The 13973-nt window shown below is 44.7% G+C and overlaps 1 protein-coding gene across 1 annotated transcript in view; it reads right to left on the bottom strand.

The window, feature by feature from the left end:
• GLI1 (GLI family zinc finger 1) overlaps positions 1–13973 on the bottom strand; it is a 111077-nt gene that overhangs the window by 96191 nt on the left and 913 nt on the right. The window lies entirely within an intron of this gene.

Genomic DNA, 13973 nt, shown 5'->3' with positions numbered 1-13973 from the left:
TGTTAACCTGAAGCACTATTTCTGGGTTAGCTGAGTCTGTAACCTGAAGCGTATGTAAACCGAGGTACCACTGTGCACATGACATAAAAGTATTTTTTTATTAAATCTAACAATGATTCTAAATTGCTTTATCTATTATGCGTTCTTGAAAAAACAGCAACCTGCTGGCTGTCACTGTAATCTTTTACTGTACTCAGAAAAATGTGGCTAAAAGTTACCTAAAATAAATGTATTACAGGTATGTAGTTGGGCTACAAATCAGGAAAGCAGATTTTTGGGTCCAACGTGTTAATACAACATACTTTGAGAGGTATGCTGTTGTGGGAATTGCTGTTAAATTTTTAAAGTTTCACATCCACACACAGCAATAAAGTTCAATGGATGACCTTGAGTAGTCCTTCTGTCACAGTCTAACCTACCTTATAGGGTTGTTGTGGAAATGAAACGAGGTGGGGGAAAGAACAAGCTATTCCATGTGAAGCTCCCCGGAGCAGTGGTTTTCAAACTTTTTTCTCTGGGCCACACTTTTGAGAATAAAAATTTGTTTGCACCACACCAAATTTTTAGGTGATAAGAAATGCATTGGAAAACAGAAACAACTACTAGCAGCACTTGATTTCATAGAATCATAGAATCTTAGAGTTGGAAGGGACCCAGGGGTCATCTAGTCCAATTCCCTTCAGTGCCAGAATCTCAGCTAAAGCCAGACCAACTGCTGAATTATCTGCTCTAGGACCTTCCGTGGTATCCATGTCAAACACACCCATCAGTAGTTACCTGGGTCTTCTCCCCCCCCCCCTTTGAAGATGGAGACAACATTTGCAGTCTGCAGGGACCTCACCTGTTCTCCAAGAATTCTCAAAGGTCATAGACAAAGGCTCTGAAATTACAAATATTCCCTCCCCACTTGCCATCCTCTCCTGCCACACCAGTGTGATGTGTCACACCCTTTGAGAACCACTGCCTTGGAGGAACGGTGAGATAAAAGATTCCCATGTTCCCTATAGCAAGGCAATATGTGGGTTACTGGATAATAGCAAGTACTGCATCTTCAGTAAAGCAGCAATAAGCGTTGTTTACTGATCTCACAGGTAACAAACCCATTTCCAGAGATCAGTGATGGCATGGTCTGCTAGGTGCATTGCTGAGCAAGGTATAGCTTCACTGGAGAGTCAACACTAAGCCCTTTGCCGCATAACATCATGTGGAAATGGTCACATATGCCAGCCACAAAGTATGCTTCTGATGTACAAAATGCCTTTATGTACACAAGATGACGGGTCTTTCACAACAGCACATTTATATTATGGATGATGAATAAGGAATAAATAAAAATTCACAATCATGTGCAGATTTAGATCTAGCACTGAATGCTTTCGATGAGGGATGGGAAAATTGTTGCCCTCCAGAGATTGTGGCCCAGAACTCTCATCAATCCTGACTACTGGCCCTGGGAGCTGAGGGCAGTTGATGGAAGGCAGAGTCTGAGGCCTCATCCACACTTAACTTTTGCCCCACGCTTTCTAGGCACAGGTTTGTGCTTTGCTGGTCAGGATCCGAGCACTTTTTTTGGAGGGGAGGCCACAGTTTCCCCCAGGAAAACCCGTTCTTTGGTGCTAAATTGGAACATCTGGAAATTAGGGTTTTCTGCAGGTTGCCGTTTACTCCGATTCAGTGGTTTTCACATGAAAAGCAGTGAGGCCAAAAGAAAAAAAAAGTGCTCAGACATGGAGCTCAGACCCGTGCCTAGAAATGTGGCAAAAAAGCAAGTCTGGGTGAGCCCTGATGACAACATTTGAAGGCTCCTGATTTCCTCATCCCTGCTCTAGTGAAAAGATCAATAAGGGAAACTTCCTAACAGCAGCTTGTCTGTCTCTGCTGGTACTCCTTTGCTCTGTGCTCTATGGATAGTTTAATCTGGAAAATGTTCCCTGAAGGAGAGTTTGAAAGCCACAGCATTATTTGATTGTGAACTTGATTGTGAGTTTCAAAGGGAACCCAAAGTTTTGTCAAAGTGCCGTTTGAAAAGCACTAGTTTACTGCAGGCACGTCCAACAGGTAGATCGTGATCTACTGGTAGATCATTGGACGCCTGCAGTAGATCACTGGCTCCCCTAAAAAAAAAAACACATTTCCCCCCTGCATCTTAAAAAAACCTGAACCCCCAAAAAGGGGGTAGATCACTGCCAGTTTTTAGTTTTTAACTCTTTGAGTAGATCGCAGTCCCTTGGCAGTTGGCCCCCCCTGGTTTACTGCATGCCCTCAGACACAACTCTAAATTTTAAATTATCTTTGAGCCTCTCGCACTGTATTTATATCATCAGCTGGGTGTTTAAAATGTGGGAGACAAACCTCAGGAAAGGCATTTGTAACACATATATGCATTCTGGCCAGCATGGGTTTCACACTCAGGTTACAAACACAATTAAATCAAGAGCCACTTTAAGTCTCTTCTGTGAAAATGCTCATAATGGGTACCAGAAGATTTCTCTCAGTTTTTAGGCTTACAAGAGCCATCACACTAATCCATGCCTTTTATTCGGGATTAATTAATCCATTGTGTTTTCTTAACACCACAGACAAGAATAACCATTCCACTCTTTAAATGTTATTGGGAAGACTAAAAGAAAGCCTTTCTTTTAACTCCTAATAAAGAAAAAAAATGTTTGTTACTTAAAGTTTGTATTATCACAGAGCATTCTGATGATGAGTGGCTATCCTCCTCAATGTTTCAATCACTGTTTCGCACATTCAGGGTGATTAATGACCGGCAGAAGAGTAGACATTTCCCCTCCTCTCCTGAATAAAGTTTCAAAAAGATGGAGGGGTAATTCAAGCTCAGTTTACATGGTGCCAGAACACAGCAGCTTATATGTTAAGTTATGCAAGTTTAACTTGCATTTTTTACTTGCCTTGGGCTCATAGAGGCGGAAATAAATAATCAGCAAAATTGCAAAAAAATAAATAAAATAGAAGTAATTAGCACTAAAAAGTTGAACTTTCATGAGGATCTTAAAAAAACAACAACAACCTCTTTCCCCCTCCAGATTGCTGCTGAAAAGTGGAGAACAGAATTCAAGACTGGAAAAATGAAAAACTGAGAAAACCAAAACTGACAGAACTATCCATCCCTATTGGAGAACATAGCAAAAAAGAGCAGTGTGTGTGTATGTTTCAGGCTTCCATTGCACACAAATAGTGCAAGATAGCCAGCTGACCTGCACTGGCTTCATCCCTACTTTCCAGCTGTGCTCATAACACACAAACACACAAACACGCACACATCTCCGCCCACCTTCTCCAAGGCCTTCCCCAAGCCAACTGGCAAACGCCAGCAGACCCAAGCACACAAATAAACAAACATGCCCTGGGCACAGAGTGGGCTCTGTAAGCTGCCCCATGCAAAGGCCAGGGGAAGAAGAAGAGGAGGGGCCCTGAATGGAACTATCAGGGCCCACATTAGCCCTGAAAACACAGGAGCTTGGCATCCACTGCTATGGCTGCCAGGCCTTGGCTTGGAAATCAGACAGACTACGGGACTCTCTCCTCATCAAAGCAGATGAGCTTCCCATACAGGGAAGAGTGAGGGCGGCTGGGCTGTTTTGAAACAACTGGCTGAGGCAGCATTTTTCTTATTACGAAGTCCTTTCTACTACTTCCACCCTTTTCCTTGCTCCGGGGCCTCAGATGTCAATACGTTAAAGCAAGAGTAGTTAATCTCTGGCCTTCCAGATGTTGTTGAACAGCAGCTCCTATCCCGCCCCCAACCACTGGCCATGCTGGCTGGGGTGGGTGGGAGTTGTAGTCCAACATTTGGAAGAAGCAAAGGTTAGTTCCCCCCACCTTAAGGAACACGGGAGCAGTTAATGGACAAGCAGCCTATATGGTGGTAAAATCACAGGTTTCCTGTCCTTATTAAAATATATTTCCTTTCTACAGCTAGATGCAGAACAAAAAACTTGCAGCAATCCTGGTCAAGCCCCATAAATTAAAAGTGTCCAATATCCTAATGCAGAGGGTGGCTATCCTGGTGCCCCACCAGCAAGATGTTCTGCACTCTAGCTCCTATCAACCCCAGCCAGCATGGGCACATGGTCAGAGATGATGGAAGTTGTAGTCTAGCAACATCTGGAAGGTGATGGTTCGCCACCTGTGTCCTCAGGCCTCAAATGATAACCCATTCCCTAATGCAAAGATCAAATACAAACTAGCCAGCTCTTCCCAATTCCTTTTCTTGTTTTGTAACTCTTCCTTCCATGCCTTTTCCAAGATTGTAGATTCTCCCCCAGTAAGATGAGAATCCTGCCCTAATCCTTTTTCATTTGTGTATGTTTGCTTACAAGTACAGTGATACCTCTGGTTACGTACTTAATTCGTTCCGGAGGTCCATTCTTAACCTGAAACTATTCTTAACCTGAAGCACCACTTTAGCTAATGGGGCCTCCCACTGCTGCCATTGCACCACTGCACGATTTCTGTTCTGTTCCTGAAGCAACGTTCTTAACCCGAGGTACTATTTCTGGGTTAGCGGAGTCTGTAATCTGAAGCATATGTAACCTGAAGCGTAATGTAACCCGAGGTACCACTGTATGTATGTTTAAAAATGCCTTTTTGAGGTTGAATTAAGACCAAACACTCACTTCACATTCTAGTCCATGGGCAGTCAATGTGGTGGCTTCCAGGTATTGTTGGGAGTACCATTCCCAGCATCCTTTACCACTGGCCTTGGTGGCTGGGACTGGCAAGTCCAACAATATCTGGAAACCACCACATTGGCTAACCCTACTCAACAGGCCCCTGTTGCTGCTGGAAAGAATGGAGGGACTCTAAGGCCTTCATCAGCTTCTCCATGGCTGCCATGCGCGCAGGGAGGGTGACTCTGCCTGTGACCATTTGCTGGCCAGCCAGCCAGCCTCCCTTACCTGCTTTCAGGGAGATCATCCCTGCAAGAGCCGCTTGAACTGTGTGGCCAGGCGTTCAGAGCAAAGAGAGGGGGCTAGAGGAGGATGGCACACTCAGTCCGCCACCGACACACCGGCCACTTCTTAAGAGCCTTTTTAACTCGCCAGATGGCAGACTTTCCTCTCATCACCTCAGTGAATTCAAGTGTTTATTCAAATGTAATGTGCCATCCAATGTAATGCGCCCCCTAATTTTCACGACATAATTTGGCCAAAAAAGTTGTGCATTACATTCGAGTAAATAAGGTAACCTAATGGGCTTCCTCATCTTGTGGATCGTAAAATCACACTGTAGACTTGTGTGGACCTGCTCCCTCCCTACTTACACATTCTTTATTTCTGTCCAAAGACCCACAAAAACATTTTCAAAAGCAAAATAAAACAGAAATGCAGGGAAAGGGTTCCAAGGCGGTCGCTATGTTTCATCCAGAGCATGTAGGTTTCTGTTTCTTAATACTTCCAAGAGGAACTTAGCTACGGCCAGGGTAGTATCATTTGACATATCTCTAATGAGGTATTTAAGGTGGAAGGTTTCGGATTTTCCAGTTAAGTTTACCAATAGGGGTTTAATTAATTGATCCCTTGCTTGTCTGAACTACTCACAGTGCAGTAGGATCTGCTTCATAAAGTTGACACCCTGAGAGCATAAGCAGAGCCTATTCTGATAGGGTACATCAGACAGTCTGCCATTTAGTACTTCTGATGGAAATACATTTGGTCTAGCTTTGGTGAACAATCGGCGATAGTTAGGTACAGACAGATTCATGAAATAAAATGGCCATAGTGGATTCCAAATGCAAACAGTCGACAGGTTACATAGGATCTAGAGCGAAGACCACTGTGTGGACTATCATAACCTCTGCCTCAGGGATTTAAGGGCAATATCATAGCCCGGATGATGTAAAAAGGATGGTGAAAGACCAACTGAGGAGACTTTTGGGGCCATAGTTTTCAACCATGAGCTGATAGACTCTTCATAAGTTAGATGTAAAAGTAACTCCTTCCCCAGGTTTGATGTGATGTGATCACTTGCATTGATGTGATCAATGCTGGTTTGATATGAGGTCTGGCAGCCATGTTAGTCTGGACCTGGAATGCAGGTGAACTTTCCCAGCCAAGCCAAACTATTCTGACTTTGCCTTCACATAGCTGCCCATGAGGCTACATGTTTACTCTCAGGACGTATCTACAATATCTCCCTTTTTTCAGTCATAAACACAGTTTGATTCTCAGGTCACACTATAATATTTACATACCAGTTAGTTACCCAAAAGGAACTCCTCTCTTAAGGTGGTCCATAGTAAAGTATCTGTAGCAATCTAACATTGAAAACGAAAACAAAACAAAGCTAAAAAGCCACAAAACACCTCACTGTAAGTGGAAGTAACACCTATTGTAAAAGCTAGCAAATAAGAGATCACAACACAACAGAGATGGCCAACGGTACTCTGAGGCAGAAAACCCATTCCCTACTTTCATGGTGGGGAAATACGTATATATAAAAATACAAAACTGGCCCTCCTCTGCCCTTTAATAATACTGTTCATTCAGCTTGATGCCTGCAATGAAAACTTCAAGTTGCATACTGCTCTGAAAAATCCATCTGAAAACCCAGAAAAAGCTGAGCTACTCCAAGTCTCCAGTTTTTTGCAGAAAGTTACCTTTCTAGCAGACACTGTGTGCTCTAGGGAAAATGTGGAAAAGTGGACAATTTTTTAATTAAGACCCTTTCTTAATAGTCAGGAAAAGAAAGGCACCCCCACCTGCATTGAAGTCTCTGAGCAATACTCCTCAAAGTCGCTTTCTAGTCCTTAAGCATACAAAGATCCAGTTTGGATATAACACTAAATTAAACCATGGCTTGGCATGGATGAGCAAAAGTGTGGATCCCAGAGCAAAGATCAACGCTGCTGCTTTCCTCCCCAGGTCCTTCTCCTGCTGCCGCTGCCACTGCTGCACTGTCCATGCCTAAGGCATGGTTTAGTTATGTCTGAACCCAGACTTGCAGTTTGTTTCACTACAGGCAAACGAGGAGGTTTGTTCTTGGTTTACCACTACCAAGTACATTCAGAGAAGTGTGAGATCTGGTAGATAGCTAAATTCCAATCTGTCTACTAATCTGAGATTAGATAATTTACCAGAAAGAACCCCTGTACCTGTACCTATTTTGCCTTTTGGGGCTGATTTTAAGAGAAATTTGTTAACGTGCATCTTCATGTAGAATAATATACACTGGTACCTTGGTTCTTGAACTTAATCCGTTCCGGGAGTCCATTCGACTGCGGCTTCTGATTGGCTGCAGGAGCCACGTCAAGCGGAAGCCACGTCAGATGTTCAGCTTCTGAAAAGCGTTCGCAAACTGGAACACTCCTGGGTTTGCGACATTCAGGAGCCTATTTGTTCGACAACTAAGCCATTCGGGAACTAAGGTACCACTATACTAGTTCAGAATCTGAAAAACGTGTAATAGGAAATGATGATAAACTCATCTCTAAAATATACAAACTGTTATTGGAGTGGGGGACCAAAGACGAGATGGCAAAGGTGACAATGACCAGATGGGTAATAGATGTTGGTTATAATATATAAATGTCTGCCTGGGAGAAATTATGTGGGGAAACTATGAATTTCTCAGACAAAATAAAAAAATTCCTTCCAGTAGCACACAAAAGCTCATACCAATAACAAACTTACTTGGTCTCTAAGGTGCTACTGGAAGGAATTTTTTTATTTTGTTTCGACTACGGCAGACCAACACAGCTACCTACCTGTAACTATGAATATCTTAGCCTGTTATCAAGAAAAAATTACGAAAGATGGTGTACAGGTGGTACTTGACACCCAACAAACTGGTAACAATTTATTAAAAAGGGTCCATGTTATGCTGGAAGTGTCAAAAGGTAGAATGCGCCCCTGATGCACATGTGGTGGTCATGTAAATATGCTAGAGAGTACTGGGAAATGATTCACATAGAATTTTAAAAGATCATTTCCCAAAAAACCTGAGGCCTTTCTACTAGGGATAGTAAGTGATGATATTCCAAAGAAGGCACTCAACCTCTTATATGCAACAGCTGCGGCTACAATAGTTTAGGTGAAAAAATGTCAAGAAAAAGAAATACCAACAAAAGAAATATGGCAAAATAAATTGATAGAATATACAGAATTATAAGAAACAAAGGTGAAACACAGATAAGAAAGGAGTGGAAGTCTTTTGGAGTATATCTCGAGAGATATAATACTCAATTTAACCTGCAAGTAGGAGTAGCCATATGAGCTGCAGTTAGTATTAAATAAAGGAAACACATGAGATAAAATAGGGTGGTACAACAGGATATGCAGCAGAACAAGGGTTGCATAGAATGCCATGGAGAGATGGACTGGGAAGTCCTAAGGTAAGTGATATGTGATGGGCAATGTATGATGTATATAAGAAATTTGTGGGAAATGCATAATTTTTTTGTGTACACACACACACACACACACACACACACACACACACTTCCAACCATCATCTCTCAGTAACTTCCTACCCAAATAGTAAATACAGTAGTGCTAAATATTTTTGAGTTGCAGCCCTTCAAAATGAACCAAGGTCCATTTAAATGAGATGTAAGAATGTTTAATAGATATTTGGGGGTGGGGGGGTTATTTTTAAAGGTAGCAGTTATGGTCAATTTATTCACACACATACACTTGCTCAAAAGCCAGTGCAAGTCAGGCCATTGGATAATCAACAACTAGGGTATATGGCAGACATTCTGCAATGTTTAATTGGATGGGGGGATTGTTTAGTTGAAAACTATAGTTGGTGGGTGACAGACTGCAATCCTTGGTGCAAGAATAGTGGTACTTTAAGTGGTCCCATAAAGAGGCATAAAGATATGGGCATAGCCAAGGGCACCAGCTCTAGCCAGTATAGCTAAGCGTCAGGGGAGCTGAAGTCCAACCACCTCTGGAAGAGCACAGGTTCCTCATCCCAGGCCTAGAAAATTAAAATTCAGAGATGGGTGTGCATGTGTGCTTTTAATCCATCTTCTGCAGGCGGCACACCCCTCCAGCAAAGATGGAAGAAGCCTGCACTTTTCATAAAAGTCCCTGAATCACTTATTCAGCAAGCTAAGCCTTTGGGGCTGAATTCTTTCCTTTCTGACAACTCACTTGGGAAACTGGCTTCAAGGAGAGAGGGCACCTGGAAGTCAACTCAGGGGATGGGTAGCAGAGCTCCCTAGGTGGAGTGATCCTGCAGCGCTTCTGTCCCATGGAATAATCAGTTTAGGCCCTGAATCTGGGAAGCTGCCCGGGGCCTGTGAATTTTTCAGCCTCACCCCAAAGGACGCTGCCTGCCTGGTGCAGCAGCCGGCCGAGGGCGGTGGTTCCCAGATAACACCCAAAGTTCCCTGTCACCCTCCCACTTGCTTCCCCAGCCCTCAGCCCTGGGAATGCTGGCTGGGTGTGCCAACCCCCCAAGATGGGAGCTCAGAATGTGGGTTCATGACCCAAGAGCCAATGTGGCGTAGTGATTAGAGCATGGGTAGGCACACTAAGGCCCGGGGGCCAGACACGGCCCAATCGCCTTCTCAATCCAGCCCGCAGATGGTCCAGGAATCAGCGTGTTTTTCCATGAGTAGAATGTGTCGTTTTATTTAAAATGCATATCTGGGTTGTTTGTGGGGCATAGGAATTCATTCATTATTTTTTTTCAAAATATAGTCCAGCCCTCCACAAGGTCTGAGGGACAGTGGACCGGCCCCCTGCTAAAAAATTTTGCTGACCCTTGGATCAGAATGCTGGACTAGGACCTGGGAGGTAAAGGTAAAGGTAAAGGGACCCCTGACCATTAGGTCCAGTCGTGGCCGACTCTGGGGTTGCGGTGCTCATCTTGCTTTATTGGCCAAGGGAGCCGGCGTACAGCTTCCGGGTCATGTGGCCAGCATGACTAAGCCGCTTCTGGCGAACCAGAGCAGCACATGGAAACGCCGTTTACCTTCCCGCCGGAGCGGTATCTATTTATCTACTTGCACTTTGACGTGCTTTCGAACTGCTAGGTGGGCAGGAGCTGGGACCGAGCAACGGGAGCTCACTCTGTCGCGGGGATTCGAACTGCTGACCTTCTGATCGGCAAGCCCTAGGCTCTGTGGTTTAACCCACAGCGCCACCCGCGTCCCAGGACCTGAGAGACCAGGGTTCAAATCTCCACTTGACCATGAAGCTCGCTGAGTGACCTCAAGCCAGGCATCGACTCTCAGCCTAACCTACCTCACTACAGGGTTGTTGTGGGGATTCAATGAGGAGTTTCTTAGAGAAAAAAAGTGGGAATATGAATGCAACAAACAAACAAACAAATACTTTCCACTCAGTCTCAGGCTGAAGTGGTGGGCAAGGGCATCTCTTCACAGACAGCGTGGCTAAAATGCATCAGCGAAGAACGCATGAATGGGGAACAGGGTAGGAAGCTACACGTAGCGGCTAAAAGGTCTATATAGGGTTAGGGTTAGGGTTTGGAAGACTTTGAAGGAAGACTTTGAAGACAGAACCATTAAGTGGTGCAGGAGAACAGAGATGGGGGAAACTGTAGGAACATATGGCTGGATTGTCAGAGGAAAAACCTAAAGTCCTTCACTGGATAGCTGAACATTATTCATGTCTGTAGCAACATCAATGCATACAGCACTTTATGAAGTTTAACTGTAATGAACACCAGCCGCTACGTTTCAACAGTGGAGAAGACAGTGAAGGAAGAGGAAACATTTACAAGGGACAAACTGACCCCTGGCAGATGGGAACTAAAGGCTGGCACACCATCAATCTGAAAATCTGATGCTAACTCCTACACAGACTAAACAGACTCCAAACTGATGCAGGGCTTCCATGTACAGGCTTCCAGCTTGGATAGATGGATGTAAAATAATAGTAAAAATAACAAGAACAACAACTTTTATGTTAAATTTTACAGTGAGAAGTCCTATAGTCTACATATTGGGAACATTCCTGTTGCACAGTATTTCAGTAATAAGTTGTGGTCTCAGTGGTTAGATATATCCTGTGATGGTCTGCAGTAACCAAGCCTAACAGAAGAAACAGGAGACAGCTGCTGAATATGCAGATGCCTACAATGTACAAAAGATTAGCGTTGTCCAGTTTTCAAAAGGTCAGTCCATAGCTCTTTATGGTAACCTCTGCTAACAAATGTTAGCAACCTTTACAATACTAACAACTGCAAGGGCAGAAGACGTCTATTTACGTGTTACAGAGCAACTTTCCAATCCAGACTTCTGAGAAGTCACAGGTTCATCCATACACTTTTCATGTCAGTTTCCCATGCTGTGTAGATGGGAAAGCTGTTGCTGGACTCCAGGTCTCAACTCCGCCAACCAGTGTGGCCAATGGTCATAAATCATGCAGTTGTAGTCCAACAACATCCGGAAGGCCACCAATTCCCCATCGCTGCCCTACTGTGAAAGATCGGGGAGGGGGGAGCTTCCAGAAAGGGCCCATCATGCAGTGCACTGGCAGCAGAACTTTGCTTTTCCAGAACCTGCCTGAGATGGTGATACAACAAACAGAATCTGAAATATGCTAAAGTCTTGTTGCTTCTTTCCCAAACAAGTGGAACTATGAGCAAAATGTTTTACCACGCCTTGATTACAATTTGGTAGAGCCACCAGGGTTCACATAAAGCTGCTGTGAGCTGACGCTTGGCCGTGCCTGCGCCGTCTGAAGCACAGATTTGGAGCGTGAAGCATCAACAGCTAACTCGTCCTACTCCTCAGTCCTCGGCCAGATGTTCGCCCACAGCCTTCACCAAACAATTTGCAAGCAGCAAACTCACTCTGATCTCAGCTTTCTCTCCTTGTGTGTCCAAACCTTGCAGCCAGCATCTCTGTTACAAAACCCTGAGTGGATTTTTCCAGGAGGCAAGAAACTTCCACAAGACCTCTTCCCCACTCCCGCCCCCCACTTTCCCCCTTCAGTGCTCAGAAGAGCCCCATGCCTTTCACACTCCCCCCTCCATCCATCACCCAAGGCAGATTGTTGTTAATCTGAGCTGCAAAGTCAAGAGGCATCCCCAGCAACCGAATCTCCTTTAGCAGTTCAACAAGTCCACACAGGTCATTCCAGCTGCCGATTTCAGCAGACAAGGGAAATGGATTCTTAATTATTTTTCCAAGCTTGTCACGGAGGGCTTTGTTTCTCTTCTTTTCTCTGTTGTGTCACAGAATGTTAGAGATGAGTCACGCTCGGGGGTTCCTTTTTTCCTTTTTGCTGAGGGGGGGGGGGTGGGCAGGAGGGAGGATCTGGATTCCTCCAAACTGCTATTCTGAAGAGAATAATGGACTGGCTCCACAAAACTGGGGTAACCAAGGTTTCCCCATTCATTAAGGGCCTTTCCACAAGGTGACATATAAGGGCACATCTGCACTACACATTTAAACCAGTTTAGGCATCATGGCTTCCTTCAGAGTGGCTTGGAGGCTGTGAGGATTGTTTGGTGACTAACCCAAACCCTTTCACCAATAGACAATTCTCTTCAGTCAGGAGGTGTGAAGGGAAAACATGGTTGAAACCAGGTTAAATCTTACAAATGCCATTCAATCCAGAATAGGCTACAAGTTTAACATGGGATAGAAAGTGTACAAGAAGTAAATTTTAAGATGTAGATATATTCCTGGCAAATGTGGGCTTATGTTACCATAAAGCAATGGTTTTCAACCAGTGTGCCGTGACACCTTGGGGTGTCTTGACTGATAGTCAGGGGTACTGCAGGCAACCCTGGCCTCTGCCCCTCATTCCTTCCCTCCCTCGTCTGATGCCCTCTTGTGCCTCTGCCTCCCTGGCTACAAGCTCCCCAGGCAAATGGTGCCTCTGGGGCTGGCCAGGGGGTGCTGGGTGCCAGGAGCTGAGGTGGCCTCAGAGCAGGCGAGAAAGTGGGTGGAGGAGCCCATCCAACCTGCTGGGAGTGGACAGACAAGTGGGAGTCCAGGCAGGTGGGGGGCAGCTCAGAGACAAGGGCTGGGCTGCTGCCCAGAGAACTCCCAAGGAGAGGGGAGGAGGGAGGAGGCTGTGGGGACACTCCACAAGGGAGGGTGTTCGAAAAGGGGTGAGGGGCTGCCAGCTCTGCAGACAAGGGGGGACATAACTGGGCTCCTGAGCCCCACAGCAAGAATGTAGTTGGGCAAGGGAGCCGTGGGCTCAAAAAGTTGAAAATCTCTGCCGTAAAACCATATGCTATGTTACCAGATCCAGAATGTTTGACGGATTTTAAGTGTCACTTGTGGAAACGGCTTAAAGATCTAATATTTGGGCCCTTTTGTCAATCTATTAAATGCTATGTACTCCTGTATCATTTCTCAAAGCTGTGGCCTAAAAGCATTACAAAAGGATGTCAATGATACCAAATGCCACACAACAAGAGGGCTGTCTTGATTTACTCCAGCTGGTGGGGAAATCCACCCTGATGTTAATAATTTAATTTAAACAACTGCAGCAAGCCCCCTCAAAGCCTTTGAAGTTTGCCTGCCTGCTTGAGGAAAAGTTTTAACAGAAGTGCCACCATCCCTCTTATACACACATGGAGCCCCCAGATACTCCCAAGTGCCTGATCCTGCAACCTCCACTTAACCACTGAGGTGTGAAAAGTAAATACAATTACAATGAAGAAACCCAGAGAAAAGGCTCCATTTGGACGATGGGCATAATCTCTTCCTAACAATTTGTCATATTTGTAAAGTTGATTCTGCCTCAAATTTTAATTGGATCTGAACCAGTTCCAGGAATTTGGATGAAGATAATGGATGACTGCTGTTGGCTTGTTGGGCCAAAATATGTCAGAAAAGGTGAGATATTGGGGGGGCCGACGGAGAGCAAACTTACAATTTTTGTTTTCATTTGGTTGGTAAGGAATGAGAAGAATCCACAATTCCTTTAACCAACTGCGCAAAAGTTACAAGTTAGGAAGTTGCTGCACAGCTCTCCTCAAATGGGAACACTTTTGAAGATGAGATTTCACAC

Source organism: Podarcis liolepis (assembly GCF_965112155.1).
Source record: "Podarcis liolepis genome assembly, chromosome: 2".
Classification (NCBI taxonomy): Eukaryota; Metazoa; Chordata; class Lepidosauria; order Squamata; family Lacertidae; genus Podarcis; species Podarcis liolepis.
The sequence above is the reverse complement of the archived record's forward strand: the minus strand, read 5'-3'. Positions and strand labels throughout refer to the sequence as shown.